Source organism: Anabrus simplex, chromosome 3 (genome assembly GCF_040414725.1).
Source record: "Anabrus simplex isolate iqAnaSimp1 chromosome 3, ASM4041472v1, whole genome shotgun sequence".
NCBI lineage: Eukaryota > Metazoa > Arthropoda > Insecta > Orthoptera > Tettigoniidae > Anabrus > Anabrus simplex.
In genome coordinates this window covers 83,419,851-83,439,928 of record NC_090267.1, presented here as the reverse complement: position 1 = coordinate 83,439,928, position 20,078 = coordinate 83,419,851, and the positions used below count along the sequence as shown (strand labels likewise).

General features: G+C 39.0%; 1 protein-coding gene across 1 annotated transcript in view; it reads right to left on the bottom strand.

The window, feature by feature from the left end:
• LOC136866001 (prefoldin subunit 3) overlaps positions 1 to 20,078 on the bottom strand; it is a 126,197-nt gene that overhangs the window by 102,423 nt on the left and 3,696 nt on the right. The gene's annotated exons all lie outside the window — the stretch shown is intronic.

Below are 20,078 nucleotides of genomic sequence, written 5' to 3'. Positions count from 1 at the left end.
GATTTACAGGCATAAAACCATAAAAACCATAAAAGTAGTTAGTGGGACGTAAAGTCAATAAAATTATTATTAAAAATTAAGTGTCCAGAAGGAAACCGTAATTTAATTTCATTGATTGCAAATTTTATAAACATTTAAGGTCATTCGGCCTTTCCAATCATGAAATTACCAGCATTTCGTCCCAATTTAGCAGTGGGCTCATCAGCGCTAGTGCGCCATTGAGACACCACTGCAAGCCTCTTACGTAAGACAATGCAGTGACGATTCACTAGAGGAAGCATGTGTCTCCACTTGTATAAATGCCTGCCTTTGGCCTTCGTATCAAAAATTTAAGAGGCTTGCAGTGGTGTCTCAATGGAACACTAGCCGCCAGCGTCTCAGAAAGGTGTAGCAATCCGACTGATGAGCACAATACTACACTGGGGAGAAAGGCTGGTAACTTCACAAATGAAAAGGCCTAGAGAACTTAAATGTTTTTTTAATATTATTATCATTATTAAAATAAACCAGGCTTGAAGGTCCAGACACAGAACAGAAGAGGCAAGAGATCTAGAAGAAGGTAGATTCAGAGAAGAGGAAGAAGTGGATAGCAAACTGAGCAGAGAGATGGAGGATAGCTAGGGGTACAATTCTACGACAGGGACTCCAGAGAGTAGAGATGAAGACTCAGCTGAAACAGAGTGATGTTTTTTTGTCATTAGTTAACGGAAGTGTCAACAAGAGAGTTGTTAGGTGCTACCAACTGTTGTGGAACTGGGCTAACACTTTATACAGAGATTTAGTTGAGCAATGGCTATGGCTGTGTGTAGAGGCTGGGAGTTAAAGATTAATCATTTCAATCATTTCAAGAATAATGTGGAGAGTATGTTAAATCTTTACAAATGGCACAGGTTGATAAAGACAGAGGGGAATTGCAAAAAGTGCAGAAGTGTTACTAAGTTACGTGTTTGTGGGAATAAATTCATTTGCAGGTGCAATTTTTTTTTTTCAAGGAGTCAAAACTACCCTTGAACCAGATAGTATTTTTTTCCTGTCATATAGTGCCTTCTCAATAAGCCACAAAAGCCTCTTTTGCAGTTAAAGCTAGGTGTGGCACGGCAAAATAATGTGGAGTGGCATAGCTTCTGCCATAAAGTGTGTGCGACGTGTGTGGATGCTAATCAGAAAAAATAGGAGAGGTGGGAGTCATAATGGAAACTGACGAAAGTCATTTTGGAAAATCCAATTATTCACTGTGGAAGAAAAATCATAGGAGAGTGACTCTTTGGAGGAATAGGAAGAGAACTGTAAAACGTTTTTTGTTGTACTTGTCAAAAAGCGAGACAAAGAGACACTGTTTAGGTAAAAACATTAAATGTGTAAAGACATAGTCTTCTTCCTAAGATGGTCTTAAAAACATACTTGACTACTTAAAAAATATTGGAAAATGGTAATGATTGGCTATGGGGGAAAAGGTGTAGGAAGAGAACTGTAAAACGTTTTTTGTTGTACTTGTCAAAAAGCGAGACAAAGAGACACTGTTTAGTTAAAAACATTAAATGTGTAAAGACATAGTCTTCTTCCTAAGATGGTCTTAAAAACATACTTGACTACTTAAAAAATATTGGAAAATGGTAATGATTGGCTACGGGGGAAAAGGTGAGAGATATATTGTCACAGTTTACATTAATTTTAAAAGTTTAGAGTTAGTAATTGTTTTTAAGCCCCCTCAAGTCTGATTTGAAGATCATCTTGACAAGACTACGTCTTTGCACATTTAATGTTTTTACCTAAACAAAGATATCTGTAGCTGATGGTTTTTATAATAAAACAAAACATGTTCTAATACTAGTAAGACACTTCGATATTATAGAGAGTGGATATTGCCAGGGACAACTACAGTTTCTGAGTGTTGGAAAGTGTGCGATTACCTCGAGGACAAAGATTTTGTCCATCTAAGAGTGAATTATTCAATTCAGTTTGTTTATTCGTCGAAGAGTAGCCATATTAACAGGGCGAACAGATGATAGATGCCAGCCAGTGGATTGTCTTGCACACACAAAGAATGCACAAAATCGCTGGCAGCATCTGAAGCATGGAACTATTCCGTTCTGACATTTGACAGCAAAAAGGGCCATTTTGTAGGCTACATTATCGAATTCCTGCTTAAAATCACGTTTCTGTTAAAGAAGAGAATCTACCATTTCTTCTGAGCAACTGTAGAACTCTACCCTCCTCTGCATTCAGGTAGATTTTAAATATTCCTTTACCGAGGAACTGGCTGCACGGTTTGGGCGACATAGCTATCAGTTTGCATTTCGGAGATGGTAAGTTCGAACCCCCACTGTCGGCAGCCTTTAAGATGGTTTTCCGTGCTTTTGCCATGTTCTTTACATGTTTGTGTGTATTCCTTCATTGGTTTGTGCATGACCTGGCTAGTGAAGAAAAAAAAGAACAGGTGTGAATTTCCTTCATTGGTTTGTGCATACCATGGTTAGTGACAAAAAACGGTTGGTCAAATGTGTCAGGGGCATTTAGCTAGAAGCCTCTTGTAGGGAGTGAGCCCCGTGTAGCAGAGACTCTGTTTCATATCAGCGCGAGGACCACGTGCACGTCTTGGCTAGCAACAAAAATTAATTTGTCTGACGTGTCAGGGTTATTTAGTAAAAAGCCTCTCATAGGAAGTGAGCTCCTGCATAGCAGGGACTCTTGTTTCATGTCAGCCACGGCCCACACTGTTGGTGACAGCAATGCATTTGACATTTCAACTGTCTTCTTAAGATCTATTAAAAAGCAGAAGTTGGCTACTACAACTAACTGCACTGAATTCCTAAAATGCATCCAATGGTGGTCTGTGTTGTGCACAGGATTGTGGGTGACAGTGAAAGGTCTTTACTTATAAAAGTAAATTTTCTTTGGGGATGGGATGGTGGAATTCCGGCATTGGTGATGAATACATCTGTCCTGTACACAGATTTTAAGGTAGCATTTATATATTTAATCTTGCAAAGTTATATGTTGGAGTCCCTGTCCTAGGATTCTACTGCAAAGGGAATAATAAAGTATTATATGAAATAGTTAAAAATAGGAAGAAAAATATGAGACAATGTTTTGATGAAGGATAAAAATGGAAATGATGTTTTTCCTTCGTTTCTTTAATAATCGATCCATTGTGTCAGGAAGGTGAATGTTTTCTTTCACTATTGTTTGAACTATGTTATTGAAATCTGTTGTTCATTGATACTGATATTGCTCTGTGTATCACTGTACTCAGTCCTGCTAATTTGTGTATGTAAAGGTGGTTGGATTAATTGTCTATTGTGTGGAAATTTGAGTGGGTTTTCTGTATATCTTGTACGAAGGTTGTCATTATTCCTACTGATAGTGATCTCTAAAAAAATTTATGATCTTGTTAGGTTGTGGTTCCATTGTTAATTTGACTTGTGTAAGGAATTCAGTGTGTTTTCCTTTATCAATGCCTGGATCCTCTACAGGGAGACAACAGGAGAAAATGGTACCCGATGTGTGTTTCTTTTCAAACTAACAGAAGAATTCAAAGAAAGGGTTTGCTGATACGCCTATTGATAACATAGAGCCAACAAACGTATACAAGACCTGCAAGATTGGAGGTGCAAAGGTCCCAACAAAACACAATACAGTATCTGTATGTCCTGTGCACAAAATATGTGTGTGTGGACCATGTTCTGGAAGTGTCCAATACTACTGTGTTAAGTATTATAACAAATGTGGTGGATTTGATTGAACACAAGACAGAAATGGTAAAACAATTAGTTTCACATAATCAAATTATGCCTGATCCTTGTCTTTGTATTTTAAAATGTTTTTCAAAAACTGTCTGTATAAGTTGATCACAACACATTGGTAACAATTTGTATTGGTTTTACGTCCCACTAACTATTTTTTACAGGTTTTTTTGAGATACCAAGGTGTCAGAATTTAGTCCTGCAGGAGTTCTTTTACATCCCACTAAATCTACCAACATGAGGCTACTGGACTGAGCCAGGATCGAACCTGCCAAGTTGGGGTCAGAAGGATAATGCCTCAACCATCTGAGTCACTCATGACGGCTTAAACAACAATAGGCAGCGATAATGTATCATCTTAACCCCTCAGCGCCGACCTCTATACGTGGTATAGACCCCCTTTTCTTCCGTAGCCGCCGACATCTATACGTGGTATAGACCCATACATGGTTTCGCATTTACGGCTATAGCTCGAAGAGTTTTGGTATTATGGATATGCAAATTGTTTTGTTTCCAAGAAGACATTTTCGGGTTTATCAGTGTTCTAAATAAGAATTGAAAATCATTTAAGTGTAGTTGCTTTTGCAAGGATAAGTATTTGTCAATTATGTCTGAGCACCAATCCCTGCTTTTTTAATAGTCCATTTGCTTCATTCTTTCCCACAGAATAAAATAAAGAAATGATAATCTGAGAAGTTTGTCTTTTCGTGTGATGTTCTTTGCTCTAATTTTGTATTAAGAGTGCGGTTTATTTATTATATTTGCCTTTATTTCTCAGCTTGTAGTCTTTTCGTAACTCTCCACGAGTGCTCTGTGTAGGCATCAGTTAGTGCTGCTTTCTGTCATCCGACACGAGAAGCAGTTGTGCATGGTATATATCTCGTTTGAAAGACGATGTATCGACCTTTCAATCTGAAATATGTATGGAGTTGGTTTGATTCGTCATAAATGTTATTCCCCTCATTCAGTTTCGTCCTGCCGCTTTCGGTCCCGCTGCAGCTTCATCAGCTTGTGTGACGCACCGCACTCAATGGCTAGCTCCTGCTGAGAGTAACGTGCTTGGAATATTGTATAATTCAAATGAAAGTTTAGTCGGAAGTAGTAGTGGCAGTATTAGCAGTAGTGATAATGAAATAGATGATGTGGCTGTGGCCGATGCAGTGGTAAATGATGAGAGTGACAATGAGGAGGAACCAGTACTTGGAAATTTCGTGTAGGAGACTATTGATACGCATACAGGTCGAAGGGAAGTTTTCAACAGTGAATTATGATTCCTAGATTCTCCAATAATATTTAGACAAGTCACAGGGACAAACATTGAGCAGTTATCTTATCAGTTTCAGCTGATGGAAGGTTTGTTTACGTAGTACAAAATACGCTTCTCGGGCGGGAAACGAAATATTGAAGGCCGGCGCGCATCAGATAATACAGTTCCAAGGTTGCAGGAAATACGTTTTATCAGGAAATTAGCACCCAAGAGTGAGAAATCCAAACCTCAGAGACGTTGTATCGCGTGTTCAAAACACGGTGAAAAGAAGACATCGGTGTACTGCTGCCAGGAGTGTGCCTTGTGTGTCTGTCTCGTAGAGTGCTTCGAACTCTATCACACGGAACTAAATGACTAAGGAAATGTGAAACAATTATGTAATTATCTGCATGTACACAGTTCTACCATAAGGAATTCCAAATTTCGTGAATATCGGGCTACTCTTATACTAGTAGTAACGCTTTAAGTAAATCAATGTATTTCAGTCGCGCGTAGTTGAAATCTCATCCGGCCGCGGGGTAGGAAGCTCTTTAAACGGCTGCAATCTGAGGGGTTAAACTAAAACAGAATTAAAAGTAATACCAGTCAAATGTTATTTTACAATAGAAAAGCTTTTATTACTTCTTCTTATTCAATACATACAAAGGGCACTAGACAAGTTTGCAATGTGAGTGAACACTTTAGTCTTTTCCAGAATAATTTCCACCACACTCAATACACTTCTCCATACGTCGAAACCAGTCACTGAACCAACTCTGCCACTTTTCTTCGGGTAAATTTTCACACACTTGATCCCATGCTGCCAAAAGCTCCGCATCGGATGAAAAACGCCGCTCTTTCAGCTTCATCTTCACTTCTGGGAAGAGTGTGAAGTCACATGGGGCAAAATCAGGACTGTATGGAGGGTGATCAAGCACAGTCAACCCTGATCTGGCAAGAAAATCCACTGTTACATGGAGCATTGTCGTAATGCAAGAGCCAAGTGTTGATCCATGCCCTTGGACGGAGATGTTTGAGAACCTGGATGACCTGAAACAGACAAGTCTCACTGTACCACTTCGCAGTAACTATCCTTTGTGTTTCTAGTATAACCCGAGTCATGATGCCCCATTTAGTGAAGAATACTGCAATCATCCTTTTCTTCACTGACCTTGACTTTCGCACAGTCACAGGAGTACCCTCATCTTCAAACAGCCACACCTTGTTCTGGGATTTTTTTTGGCCATTGTAATAATAAAGCCAAGTTTTCACCTGTAACGATGTTATTGACGTCATGCAAAGTCCCATTTTCGAACTGTTTTAGCATTTTTCGGCACCACTTCACTCAATGTGCCCTTTGTTCCTCTGAAAGTGAATGGGGCACCCAAAGGGAACAAACTTTCTAACATGTAGATGGTCGTGTAGAAACGAATGAATAGCTGGTGCAGGGATGAGGAGGGTCTCTTCTACCTGCCGATATGTCAACCGCCTCTCTTGCTGCAACATTTTCCTCACAGCTTCAATGTTTTCCTCAGTCACTGATTCAGACAGTCGCCCAGAACGAGGATCGTCTTCAACCCCAAAATTTCCCCTCTGGAACGCTTTGTACCAGCGGAAAATTGTTGTCCGATGTGGACAGTCTTTCCCCAGCACACGAGTCATTTCCTCCTGGCACTGGTCAATAGTTAATCCACGAGCAAAATTGTAGCGGATAATTGCGCGATATTCACCTTTAGACCACACTGACATCTTAACTTGCTTTCAATCCCACTGCTTGGTAACAAGTGGTGTGATGATCGCGCCTTCACTGTCTTCTAGACCGGTTTTCACCCCTCTTTTCATCTCTCACCGTAACAAGGGTGTCCAGCCAACCGTTTTTGCGTATTGCAAAACTTTCCTAGTGCCCTTTGTATATCCATCTTTGGATGGGATGATTTTAACCAAACATGTTTCAGCTAATCTTTGAGTCATCTTCAGTGAAATATATTTTAAAAATACATAAATTAATGCTGAATAATTAACACTAAAATCACTGTGAAGGAACCTGTAAAATTCGAGTACAGTAAAACATGATGAATATGTCTAAAACAAGCAGGGTTATAGCAAGGTTGAAAACCTCTATGTCCTACTGTTTTATATCGCTCTAAAACGAGGATAAAATCCATTATAAAGTTGGAACAGTCCATCTTCATTAGTCACGCATGCATATGATCTGGAGGGCAACAGAAGCCACTGAACACAGAATATGTGAAAAACCATTTCCACTAACCTGAGGTCTTAATTTCTAAATATATTTCACTGAAGATGGTTCAAAGAGGAACTGAAACAGGGTTGGTTAAAAATCATTCCATCCAAAGATGGATATACACATTGAATAGAAGGAAGTAATAAAAGCTTTTCTATTCTAAAGGGTAAACCGTCAATATGGAATGAAACTAATATCTTGTAATAAAATGTAGTTTGTTTATGTCAGTTCTTTAGTGTAACTGCCCTGCATTTTCCATCCTCCTTTCAGTGTTTTTTAATTACGGCATTCATACATTTAAGTCTAGTATCTAATGAGTAAACCCTTGATTCACAGGGGTATCTTGCCTTTCTTCCAATCTTTTCATCCCCAGATCTACTGATCTCATTTCATCGGATTGTTCACTCTTCTTTCACCTTCTGTAGTTATTGTGCAATATGTTCATTGACACTTTCCGTAACTTCCTTCCTTTTCAACTTATTAACATCCCATATCATAAGTTTCCTTCCCTTATTCAATTTCTTTCGGCCTTTCATGACCACCAAGTTGGGAATGGTACAGGTGTGAAAAAGTGTAGACTCGCTCAAACTCATTTACAAGAAATGGGTCCAGCTCAGTCAAGAATCATTCAGAGCTTTCCAAGTGTTGGAAGGATAAAACTCAAAAAGGTACTCAACTTTACTGAACAAAAGAGTATACCGAACTGTCCATGCTGTCTGATCACAATGAACAGAGTCCGGCTCCATGGCTAAATGGTTAGTATGTTGGCCTTTGGTCACAGGGGTCCCGGGTTCGATTCCCGGCTGGGAATTTTAACCATCATTGGTTAATTTCGCTGGCACGGGGGCTGGGTATATGTGTCGTCTTCATCATAATTTCATCACGACGAGCAGGTTGCCTACAGGTGTCAAATCAAAAGACCTGCACCCGGCGAGCTGAACATGTCCTCAGACACTCCCGGCACTAACAGCCATACGCCATTTCTTTTTTTTTTTTGTTGCTACTTGCTTTACGTCGCACCGACACAGATAGGTTTTATGGCAACGATGGGACAGGAAAGGCCTAGGAGTGGGAAGGAAGCAGCCGTGGCCTTAAGGTACAGTCCCAGCATTTGCCTGGTGTGAAAATCGGAAACCACGGAAAACCATTTTCAGGGCTGCCGACAGTGGGGTTCGAACCTACTATCTCCCGAATACTGGATACTTGCTGCACTTAAGCGACTGCAGCTATCGAGCTCGGTATACGCCATTTCATTTCCAATGAGCAGAAACGAGCCTGGACAAATCCTGCAGCTTGGAAACTCAGAAGTTCAACCGACTCGCGCATATAACACTCGAAACAGGGCAACAACTAGCAGTTTGATCACAAACCGAGTGACTGAACAATTGAGTGGTCTGGTATACTGAGCCTGTTATCAAGTTTCAAGTTTAGGTTGTTTCTATTCTCATTCTGGCAGCAGGCTCGTTCTCTGAGCAAACGAGCTGAGCAGAGATATAACCTCATGGGATGAGCTCAGACTCCCTCATTGTATGGCTCTAGTGATTACACTCCACATGCACTTCTGGGAAGGTTTTGGAAAGTACGGTGACAGTACTCATCTCCAGGTGATAAAGTAGAACTTTGTTAAAACGGCGCTGGTTTCAGCGACATCTCATGTACAGTACCAGGTGTTCTGTTATACCAACTTCTTTTTTTCCCTAGTGGTTTAATGTTGCACTAAACACAAAGCTTTTTGGCGATGCAATGATGGGAAAGGACTAGGACTGAGAAGGTAGAGGTCATGGCCTCAAATAAAGTACAACCCTAGCATTTGCCTGATGTGAAAATGGGAAACCACAGAAAAACATTTTCAGGGCTACTGACGTGGATGGTACCAATTTATTATTCCTAAAAAAATTTTTTTTTTTTCAGCCTTAATACAGCAAGCATATGTGCGTCTACGTTGTGTATAACATCATTTGAAATTCCAGGAATTTTATTAACTGAAGAAATAAATGCCCTCATAGCTGAAGATGATAGTGCAGACAGTGTGGCGATGGAGGCACTTCCGTGCATCTGGGGCTAGATTGTACATGTACAATTTAAGGAAAATAAATTAACACAAATCATAATAATGGTTGAAGAATGAATGTGCGCGTGACTGAGGATTAGTTAGTTTTAAGAGTTTTTAATATTAATTAGTTTTAATATTTAGTTAGTAATTTATTTAAATTCATTTTTAATTCTAATAATTTATGTAATTTTAACTTTTTTAAGTATCTTAGCATTTTATTTAAGATTTTAATTAGTACGTAGGTAGGTGTAAGAGAGGGCCTCAAGCCCTAAATTTGCCACTGTAAAAAGGCACTATGAACTGCTGCAAAAAATACACCAAGACATTCTGAACCAAGGTACCTACAAGATGTATGTAATTATACAGAAGAGACACAGATGGCGACACAATGTAAAGTGAAGAACAAGGGGCATAACTATAGAGTCCACTCTGCCATGTTAGTAACACGAAGCACCACTATGTGGCACACGTGAAGCGACTGCACTTTGTTTAATATTTAGGTTTCCACCAGTAGCAGTGAGGTAAGCAGAGGTGGGGGGTAAGTAGAATAGCACTGCTGCCAACTGTTGGTTGTTGGTTTGATATGGCTGTCCATTTTTTCTTGCCGTGCTGAGTGTGTGCCGCGGCAATAGAAAAAAGCCTCTTGAAGGTAGTGTTTGGGACCAGTGTTCTCATGACGGAGATTGGCTTGGACACGCAAAAATACATTACAGCTACTAAATTACCTGTTTCCTTGCCACAAGCCCCAAGATAAAGGAGGAACTGAGAAAGTGTAGGTTAAGGTTATCGTCCGACGCCATGACGTTTTCAAACTTCACTGGCATCTTAAGCCTTATTTCTTCTGTGGTGGCTGGTAATGAAATCTGTCTCTTCATCGGTGGGAATTACGTCTTAATTTCCGATATCTTGGGCAATGCCCATGATCTTTGGCAGAAGCAATGGATAATGGCGCCTGGACCATTACTTTAGAATATAAAAGTAAATATACTTCTATACAGGTCGGTGGGTGGGTTGGTCCTGGCAGGTGTAATGAACACATCTCCCCTCCAGAATCATTTCTATGTAAGAATAGCAGCGCTGAAACCACTATATTATGTTATATTTCTTACGGGGCGGACTCTATATTTCTACCAAACAAGGGTCACAGTGATCATGAAGAGGAGAAAGATGAAGAACAAGAAGAAAAGTCTATCCCAAGAGTGAGAGATGCTTATGAAGCTGAAAAAAGTAATTATTTTTTTATTTATTTAGCTTATGGTACAAGTTAAGCTGCACACAAATTGAGTAACATGTAAAAGCAACAAATAATTTACAATACAGGATACATATAAAAAGTCAAGGTAAAACACAAAGTAGAAATCGAGAGAGAGAGATATATATACGTACAATACAGAAAAATAGAAAGAAAAAACACAAAAATATAAAAATGATGTAAAATACAAGTAAATACATAAATTAACAAATGAAAAGTGAAAACTAAACTAGGCCATTGAATAGCATTGTTGAAGCTGTCAGGAGGTCGTCGATAGTTCCGCAGAAGGCTCTATGTGGGCATCTGAAAGTGATGTGTCGCATAGTCTGGAATTCTTCACCACAGTCACAGCTTGGAGAAGGTCGCAGGCCCCAACCATGCATCGCAGAGCCGCTTCTTCCATGCCCAGTGCGCACTCCGTTTAGTGGGACCCATACAGTCCGCGGGAAATGAAATTCGGGCGGGGGCTGCGTAGGATCAAAGATCCATCTCCATTCGTCAGGGGCCTTAGCAGTCCATTCTTCACTCCAAGTTCCCAGTCGACAGTGATTTACTTTCATCAGTTTTTGAGCCAGCAGCAGGGGAGGATGTCTGGATTTCAGTCGGGTTGAAGTGATTCTTTGGGTGTCTTGATGAATTGGAAGGGATTTATTGGCCTGTATTTTACTTGCTTCTCAGAAAAGATTGTTCATGTGGCATAGATCTCAAGGAAGGATGTTGCTAAGGACTGGAAGCCAGTGCAGTGGGGTTGTTTTGATGACACCGCTGATAATCCGCATTGTCTGATCACGACGGTGTCAATGTAGGCACTATTCAGCCAGACGGAAGAGCAGTATTCAGCTGTTGTATAAACGAGACTTAAGGCAGCAGAAGTACGTAAAGGCTGCTGTGGATGCCCATGTGCTGCCAGATAGCTTAGATAAGATGTTGTTTCTCGTACTTAGTTTGGCTGCAAGGTCGGAGAGACGTTTACTGTATGACAGTGCTCAGTCCAGTGTTACACCGAGATATTTTGGGTTTGGGTTGTATGATAAAACAGGGTATCCACCGAATCCAGATTTTAAAATTCCCTGATATTTTCCTGTTTTCCAGACATAAAAACCATATTTTCCCCTGACACACAATGACAAAAAATAAAATTATAACGGAAGTTTGCAGTTCTGACAGTAATATTAAAATACATTTTGAAAACATCTCAAAAATAAATGAGCAATTAATATGCATATTAAATTTCAAAACTTGGAAATTGAATTTAGTCTAATTAAACTCACTGTAGCCTAAGATTTTTTTAAATGCTTCAGTGAAGAAATTTCTTCATCTATAGCCACTAACGACTGTCGAGCTTCTGTCATCACCCTCCACTCCTTTTCTTCTAATTCTTTCAGCAACAAAGCGGTCTTTCACTATTTTATTTTTTGCAAATAATCTTCTATTCCCAATACTTCACATTTCTCCTTTAGATTTTGAACATACAAAGCATGAGCACTCCTTGCAGCATGGAGCATGTTCTTATTAATGGAGACCTTTTCAATTCCACCAAGGTTTGAAATAGCATCATATATTCTTCTTTGTGCAACAAGGGATTCTTGTAGCATGTTCTCTACTATAATTTCTTTATTAACAGAAAAACCACATTCAAATGAAGCATTTCTGTGGAACAATATTAGCATCATTTTCAGAAATGAAGCCAACTTTTTTGTTTTCAAATTTACTGTTGGCAAAACAGTGCAGAGCCAAAAGTGATCTAACCTCTTGTCTTTTGAAAGTATCATTCTCACAAACAGAAGTAAACTCCCTTCGGCTTCATTAACCGAGATTCATTTGTTTTCAACAAAGGCATTTAAAGCTGTCCTTAGCCGTTTGCTGCTTAGAGGTTGCTTGGCTACACTTGGATCGAAACAAGAAATTCCTAGAGTCAGTTTATATGCCAGAGGTGACCGTCCTAGTAACTTCTTGCACAAAGCTACCATTCCTCTTAGACAATATTTCAAAGGAAATACTTTTGACCGTGAATAATATGTATAATCAGCACATTTTGCAATAACGTATCAAAACAAGAAGTGAAGAGCATGAAGAAATTCTGTAATATTTCACTGGATTTCTTTTACTGCCATTTTATATGAATTGTGCACAGTTTTCAAGCCACAAGACCAATGAAAATGAAATGTCGTATGGCTTTTAGTGCCGGGATATCCCAGGACGGGTTCGGCTCGCCAGGTGCAGGTCTTTCTATTTGACTCCCGTAGGCGACCTGCGCGTCGTGATGAGGATGAAATGATGATGAAGACAACACATACACCCAGCCCCCGTGCCGTTGGAATTAACCAATTAAGGTTAAAATCCCCGACCCGGCCGGGAATCGAACCCGGGACCCTCTGAACCGAAGGTCAGTACGCTGACCGTTCAGCCAACGAGTCGGACACAAGACCAATGTTCACCATAATAGGAGTATCTGGATCATCATTTTAAAAATTACTGATATCCTGAAGGAACTTTTTATTAACGTTTGGACCATCCATTAAAATTTGTAAGAGTTTTTTAGATTGAGTTCTTGCAGTGCTCACAAAAAAAAATTTAATAAATCTGAGGAGGTAGAGTGACCAAGAAACACTGAATAAAAATAATAAGTGCATACCTCATTAGTATCAGGATTGAAACAACAAACAAGATCCATTAGACCCATCTGAGAAACGTCAGTGACTCGTCAAAACCAACGGTGAAATGTTTGCACTTACTACATATCTCTGGTGAACCTTCTTTAATGGAAGAAGAAAATGCAGCAGCAGCAGTGGAACGATATGTGATAGAGTTTGTTGTGGTAGCTGTGGCAGGCAGGGTATTATCTACTGAGTTTAAGTTTTTTGTTACTTCACTATTCGAATGTCCTTTTTTAAAATAACTTGAAAGGGATGACGAGAACTGGCTGAACTTGACACTACTCACATGCTTCTTTCCTCCCATGTGACTTTTTAATGCCTGCTTCCCCATGTTGCTAAGAGAAAATGATGTTTTACATATTATGCAATATGCTGAAAATTTGTCCTGGGGCATGGGTTTCAACCATATTCTGAAAGTATCATCAAGCAATCACCTTTCATTAAATGAAGTTTTCCTTGGCTTTGATGAAGACATTGTTGGCTGAAAAAAGAAGTAACATAACGATATTGCACAAATCTTTAAATAGTCGTATACTCCACAAGGCTTTCTTCTAAATTGACAGTTCGAAATAAACATGTGAGCATTGCCTTACCTATGCTGCTGAACTTGACACTCGACTGCTTCGATAACAGCTGATGCAATATAACTGCGGTACACAGCCCTTGTAAAATGTAATACTGTACTAAGAATATCACACGTGAAACACAAGTGAAAACAATTTCAAAAAACCTTCAAAGATATGGTGTGCACTTCCTAACAATACCCAACACTAAAACAGGAATCGGTACATTATTATTAACAATAAAATAAATTATTCGCAGCTAATGATTGGCATACGAAGGAGGTTATGGCTGATCGAGACCACGGTGCAAATTTTTTCCGAGTCACATTCTTGCCACTTTGTAATGGTTCAAATCCTGTTACGAAGTGATATCTGTATTATTATGATTATCATTATTATTATGTGTGTATTATTATTACTATTATTGTAATTATTATTATTGTTCAATTCAATTACGCAATGATGATCGCTTGCGTGATTGTAGTTACATTGTTACGTATATATGTGTGCGTAGATTAACACTAAAAACATGTACAGTAAGAGTTGCTGTATATCAGATGTGGAAGTATTGTGTGTAATAACTGGTGACATTATAACATGTTGCAATACTGCCAGCGTAACTGCTGAGTCATCGCTGTCACTGTGTGCATTTAGCGGTGAGCTCATTTTTTAGAGATACCTACAGCCACCCCAGGCAATTTCACCATTGTATGTAACATTTGTCGCCGGGTGGGAGGAATATTATAGTTATTTCTGGACATTGCGTACGTGTGTCAACTAATGTCTATATAAATTGGCTGTATATTGTAGCGTCAGTCATTGGGAGAGTGAGGCCACAGTTGGTCAGTCAAATGGATGGTGAACAGCGAGTGAGTCAACTGGAAGGAGAGGCCTCAGTCGGTTAGTTAGTTGAAGTCACACAGAAGGAGAGACTTGCCAAGAAGTCATATAGAAGAAGAGACTTGCCAAGAAGTCATATGGATGGACACACTTACCAAGAAGTGTTGTACTGATATGATAGTAGTCAGTCATTTGGATGGACAAGTAGCAGTCACATGGATACTTAGTTGTCAGTGAAACAAAAAGGATTCATCACCAAATTAGGCTTGATACACCTACAGCAAAAACCAACTCAAAGGAATACGTCGTAATTACACTCAAAGTGTTGAAGGTACTGTCAAGTGAACCAGTGAGGGTTAAATTTATTGTATAATTTTTAAATGTCCGGTCAAGAGGAATTCAATTTAATGCCTAGTTTCTTTCAGTTCTAATGTCACACTTTTATATTCTCATAATTCTGTTTTTATCGCAGCCAGTCTTGCTATTTTTATTGAAATAATCTCAAGAATATATTTTGTTCTATCAAATTAATTTATTGTTTTATTTCAATGGTAAATTAGATAACCTCAAATTTAATGGGGAAACAAAATGGCAATCTCCTTTTCCCAGAACCGATATGGTATGTTGTCAAAAGTAAGCTTATTAACCCATACCCTAGATATATTCAAGACTGCTCATTCTCCTATTGCTGCATTGAGTTGTAGCTGGCACCCATCAAATATTATAATATATGTAAGTAATCAGGTAAGAACAAAGTGTGAGTACATAGTCTGACGAATGAGTATTTTATTTAATGAATATTAATTTTCATATTTTTCATTTCAATTCAGATTTTATGTTTTTAAAGTAAGTAAATGAGTCAGGAAAACTCCTCAACTTGTCTTTCACGAACTATACTTGGGTATGGTACACAGACTAACTATATACTAACAAACACACGGATGTGAATAAAATTACATCTACACTGAACACTATTAAACTATATGTAAACACACGCCGAGCGAGGTAAGTTAACCACGTGTTGACGTAGACAATATAGTTGGCACCCACATTTCAAGATTGCGCTCAACCGATATAAATTGATATGAATGGCAGCTTGGGATTGGCTGAATCAAGGGTGAATACATACAAATGTACTTTACAAACTCAAAATCTCCAAATCAACAAAAACTTTCATCTTACAATGTGATGTCACTTAATTTTAAATCTTGTTCTGTATTCACAAAATTACATGTAATATTACATGCTAGTAGTCGTGCCTCAAAACTTCAGAACCCCTCGCACAAAAGATACGTTAGAATGTGGGTTTCCAATCTGTAAGGGCTCGAGGGCCATTTTGGAAACCTTAGTCACGTTCGCGGGCCGCACTTGAGTAGGCCAATTTTCGTAAAATCCTGCAAACAGTACAGAAACACCATTATGAAATAATATGCATAGTTCAACTGAAATGAGGGTTTGATCATTATAATTGCTTAAAACATTATTTTAAAATTTCATAAAAGAGTGAAATTTGGAGCCGGGCTGAGTGGCTGAGACGGTTGAGGCGCTGGCCTTCTGACCCCAGCTTGGCAGGTTCGATTCTGGCGCAGTCCGGTGGTATTTGAAGATGCTAAAATGTGTCAGCCTTGTGTCGGTAGATTTTTTGGCATGTAAAAGAACTCCTGTGGAACAAAATTTGTACACCTCGGCGTGTCCAAAAACCATCAAAAGTGGTCATGGGAGGGAAAAATAATAACATTATAACTTGAAATTTGGATTTTAAATGTTTTAAAATCAAAAATAATCTGTTGAGAACAAGTGAATACTTGAAAAGAGGAACTAGTATTAAAAAATAATTAGTTCTGACTTGGGTCTATACGGTGTACAAAAATTAATACATTTTTGAACGAGCTAATAAATACTTTTATGACTTTTCTTCACATTATTTCTTACAGTGCTCTCGCGGGCCGCCATTTGGAAACCCTTGGGTTAGAAACTCAATCTGTCACGGCCCAAACGGTGTCATGATGCATTACACATTTAATAATAATAATAGTGAACACTCGAATGAGTATTAAGTTTAAGAGAATTTCACACTTTCCTGCATTCAGTCCGTGTTCTTTGTTTTTACATTTTACGAGGTAGTAACTATCGCACACATCACTACATAGTAAACAAACACAGTCATTCGTTGAGTTGTGGAATTTTGTCTATATGTACGTATTGTTGTGGAAGCAATGTATTTAAGCAATTAGAAAAACTTAGAACGCAATATAGACCTAATTCATCAAGCATGCCATTCCCCAACAACAAAAATTCAATAGTATGCAGACCAAAACATTGAAAATTTGATTGATCAATCAATCAATCAATCAATCATAGTCGCTACTGCTTGCTATAGGCTATCCATATAGCTTTTGTGCTATCGTTTACTTCACATTCGAGATCACACTTGTTTTTTTTAATGTTTATTAAGTATTCTTTACAATTTATTCCTGGCATAAAAGACATGCCCTAGATTAATGTTATAAGAAATGAAAAATGTGCTTCTATTACACCGATAAATACAACATGTCCATTTTATCTGGCAGAAGAACGATTTTCCAGATTTTTTCTAAATCCTCCGACATTTCCCGGTTTTCCCGTTATTTATCGAATTCCCTGACATTTCCCGGTTTCCCCGGTTTTCCATACGGGTGGACACCCTGTAAAATGCTGGCATGGAGAGTCACTTTCAAGGTGGTATGAACCAGTATGTTACTCAGATGAAAGCAAGATGCTCAGTGTTCTCCCTATGACCTTTTTGATGGGCACACTGCCCTGCCAATTTTACAGACTAACATAACCTATACTGCTAATAATAAGAGTTGGCGTCTGACATTTCTTAGAGGGAGGTCCGTTTACTGCCTGCCGAGGCGGGATAAAGGGAGCGTCTGTGTAGTTGCCATGGAAATGAGGGTGGGGCGACTGAGGTTGCCATGGAGATAAAACATCAGGGCACCTCGTCTTGCTGGGAGTTGCCAAACCTGTCACTGCCACTGATAAGAACCTGCTTGTTTGTATAAAGGCCGGTCTCCACTGATTAACATTTAACAACAACATGTTAAATGTTAAAAGTGTTAAATGTTAACTGGTGACACCATCAGCATGTTAAATGTTAAATGTCAAAAACTGTTTCATTTAACATTGTGTCCACACTTAATAAACATGTTAAACTTGACATCCTTTGTTTATATACAGGTAGTTCATCATATCAATTTATGGTAATAAATTTAGATGGTGTCTAGTATTTTTAAATAAGGACAATGGAATCAGATGAAGAGGAATTGGCCTTTGTTATTGCCACTGTTGCTTCTTGTTATGATTTAGAAATTCAGTTTTATTAGGCACATTTCCTCCCCTCACTCTGCTCATAGCTTCGAAAGCAAACCACTTTGAAGTACAGGGTATAAACTTCGTCCGCTCCCGACTACCGACTTTTCTGAACTTTCTGCAATTCTCGACTGTACTGGGAGCGGAGGGACGCTAGGTTTTTTTTTTTTTTTTTCGATTTACTCGCGGGAACAATTATAGATATTTTTGAGTTCCTGGAAACTGTCGGCTTTCTTCGCTTTATATCTGTATTCCTCTGGTGAGACATCCCACAAATAAGGCCTTTCTATTATATCTCTAAGTCCAGAGTAATCTCCTTGCTCTACCCCATTTCTGACATTTTAGTATAGTGCAGAGAGAACGACACACGTGCGTGTACTGTATTTGTAGCTTATAACAAAGAGAACGAGTATTGCGGAGTGTTGTAATTATAATCCTGCTTCATGAGGAGCACGTCGTTTGCATCGTTTAGGTTATGTGTTGGCATGGAAACATCATGGAAGTTGCCGAAGCTGTGCCGACAACGCACGAACAACGAATTGACTTGACATGTTTTCCACTTGGAGCGGAAAACACGCCAACATGTTGAAAGTGTTAACTCAACATTCTGAGTTAACATGCAAAGTCAATTGGAAGACACAATCACAATATACATGTCAACTGTAACATGTTAAATTAAACATGTTGGTGTTAAATGTTAAACAGTGGAGACCGGCCTTAAGAGTGATCGCAAATGGGACGACACCGCCTGGCCAGATAGTCTACAACAGATCACAGCGGTCAGAATGAAGGAGGGAACAAGTGAGCCGGAAGCGAGAGGTAAGAGTATGTAGAAAGGAATGCTGGAATGTGGCAACATCGTGAAATGGCACGTGTAGTGCTCCTCCCTCCAACCTTACCTGTCAGACGCCAATTAGTTAAGTCTAGTATAGGCAAATGCTAGTTACATAATATTCATACATATTTGAATCACTGGGTGCTCCAAATTAAAATATAGCCTACATACTGTAAAACTGTTTATCTACATGATAAATCTTCATTATTATCAGCGTAATTGCCTCAATTACATCGGAGGTTAAATATTTAGCTTAACTGTCTCGTTGTGTAGTGCTCGAAAAGTGTCTGGATTAACATGGAATCGTATGCGAGCATTCGTGGTTTCCCATTTCCACACCAGGCAAAAGCTGGAGCTGTACCTTAATTAAGGCCACGGCCACTTCCCACTCCTAGCCCCTTCATATATAATCTTCGCCATAAGACCTAGCTGTATCCGTGCGATGTAAAGCAACTTGTAAAATAATAATAATAATAATAATAATAATAATAATAATAATCGAGCAGTAAAACACAAAAGTTCAAAATACTCTGTCATGTTTCGTTCATGATAACACTAAAACAGTTATTTTTTGCAGTTAATGTTTACCGGTCTGATATTATTGTTAATACCTTGAAGGGAAAAAATTTAAATTTTAGCATATTAATCTTTTAAGTAGTATTCTTTGCCCAGCTACTCATTCCTGCCACCCAGCTCACGAAAATTTCTGGGGAGAATACTGATGTTTCTGTTTTGGTTGTGCTACGTGTCCAGCGCCACTTTTCTACGAAATTTGTCAGTAAGAGATCTTTCATTAGCGTGTCCTCAAAGCCGTGGAATGTTGTGTGTTGTGTGGCTATGCAAATATCATTGGCATGGGCAATTTTTATTGATACCGTTTCTGGGATGTCTGTGAGATAAACACTGAATAACAAAAGGGCTAATATGGAACCTTGTGGGAGTTTCCTTGGTTTCCTCGGGGTATTGTTCATGACCACTTGTATTATTCCATCTGAAAGCATGTGATTGATTAGATTTTTACTGTTTTTTTACACTTTCAGGTTTTCAGGAGTTTATACATTAACCAGTCCTTCCATACAGTGACAAAAGCAACCGTGAGATCTATGAACACCGCACTGGTCTGTAGCTTCCCTTCAAATCCAGCTTCAATGAACGTCGTCAAGAGTAATTACTTGGTCTTCGCAACTTCCTTCCGGTCTAAAGCCAGCCTGTTCTGCGGGGAGGATCTTGTAGATGGCTGGACTGATTCTGTTGTAGATCAGCCTTTCTGGTAGCTTGCAGGTTGAGCTTAAT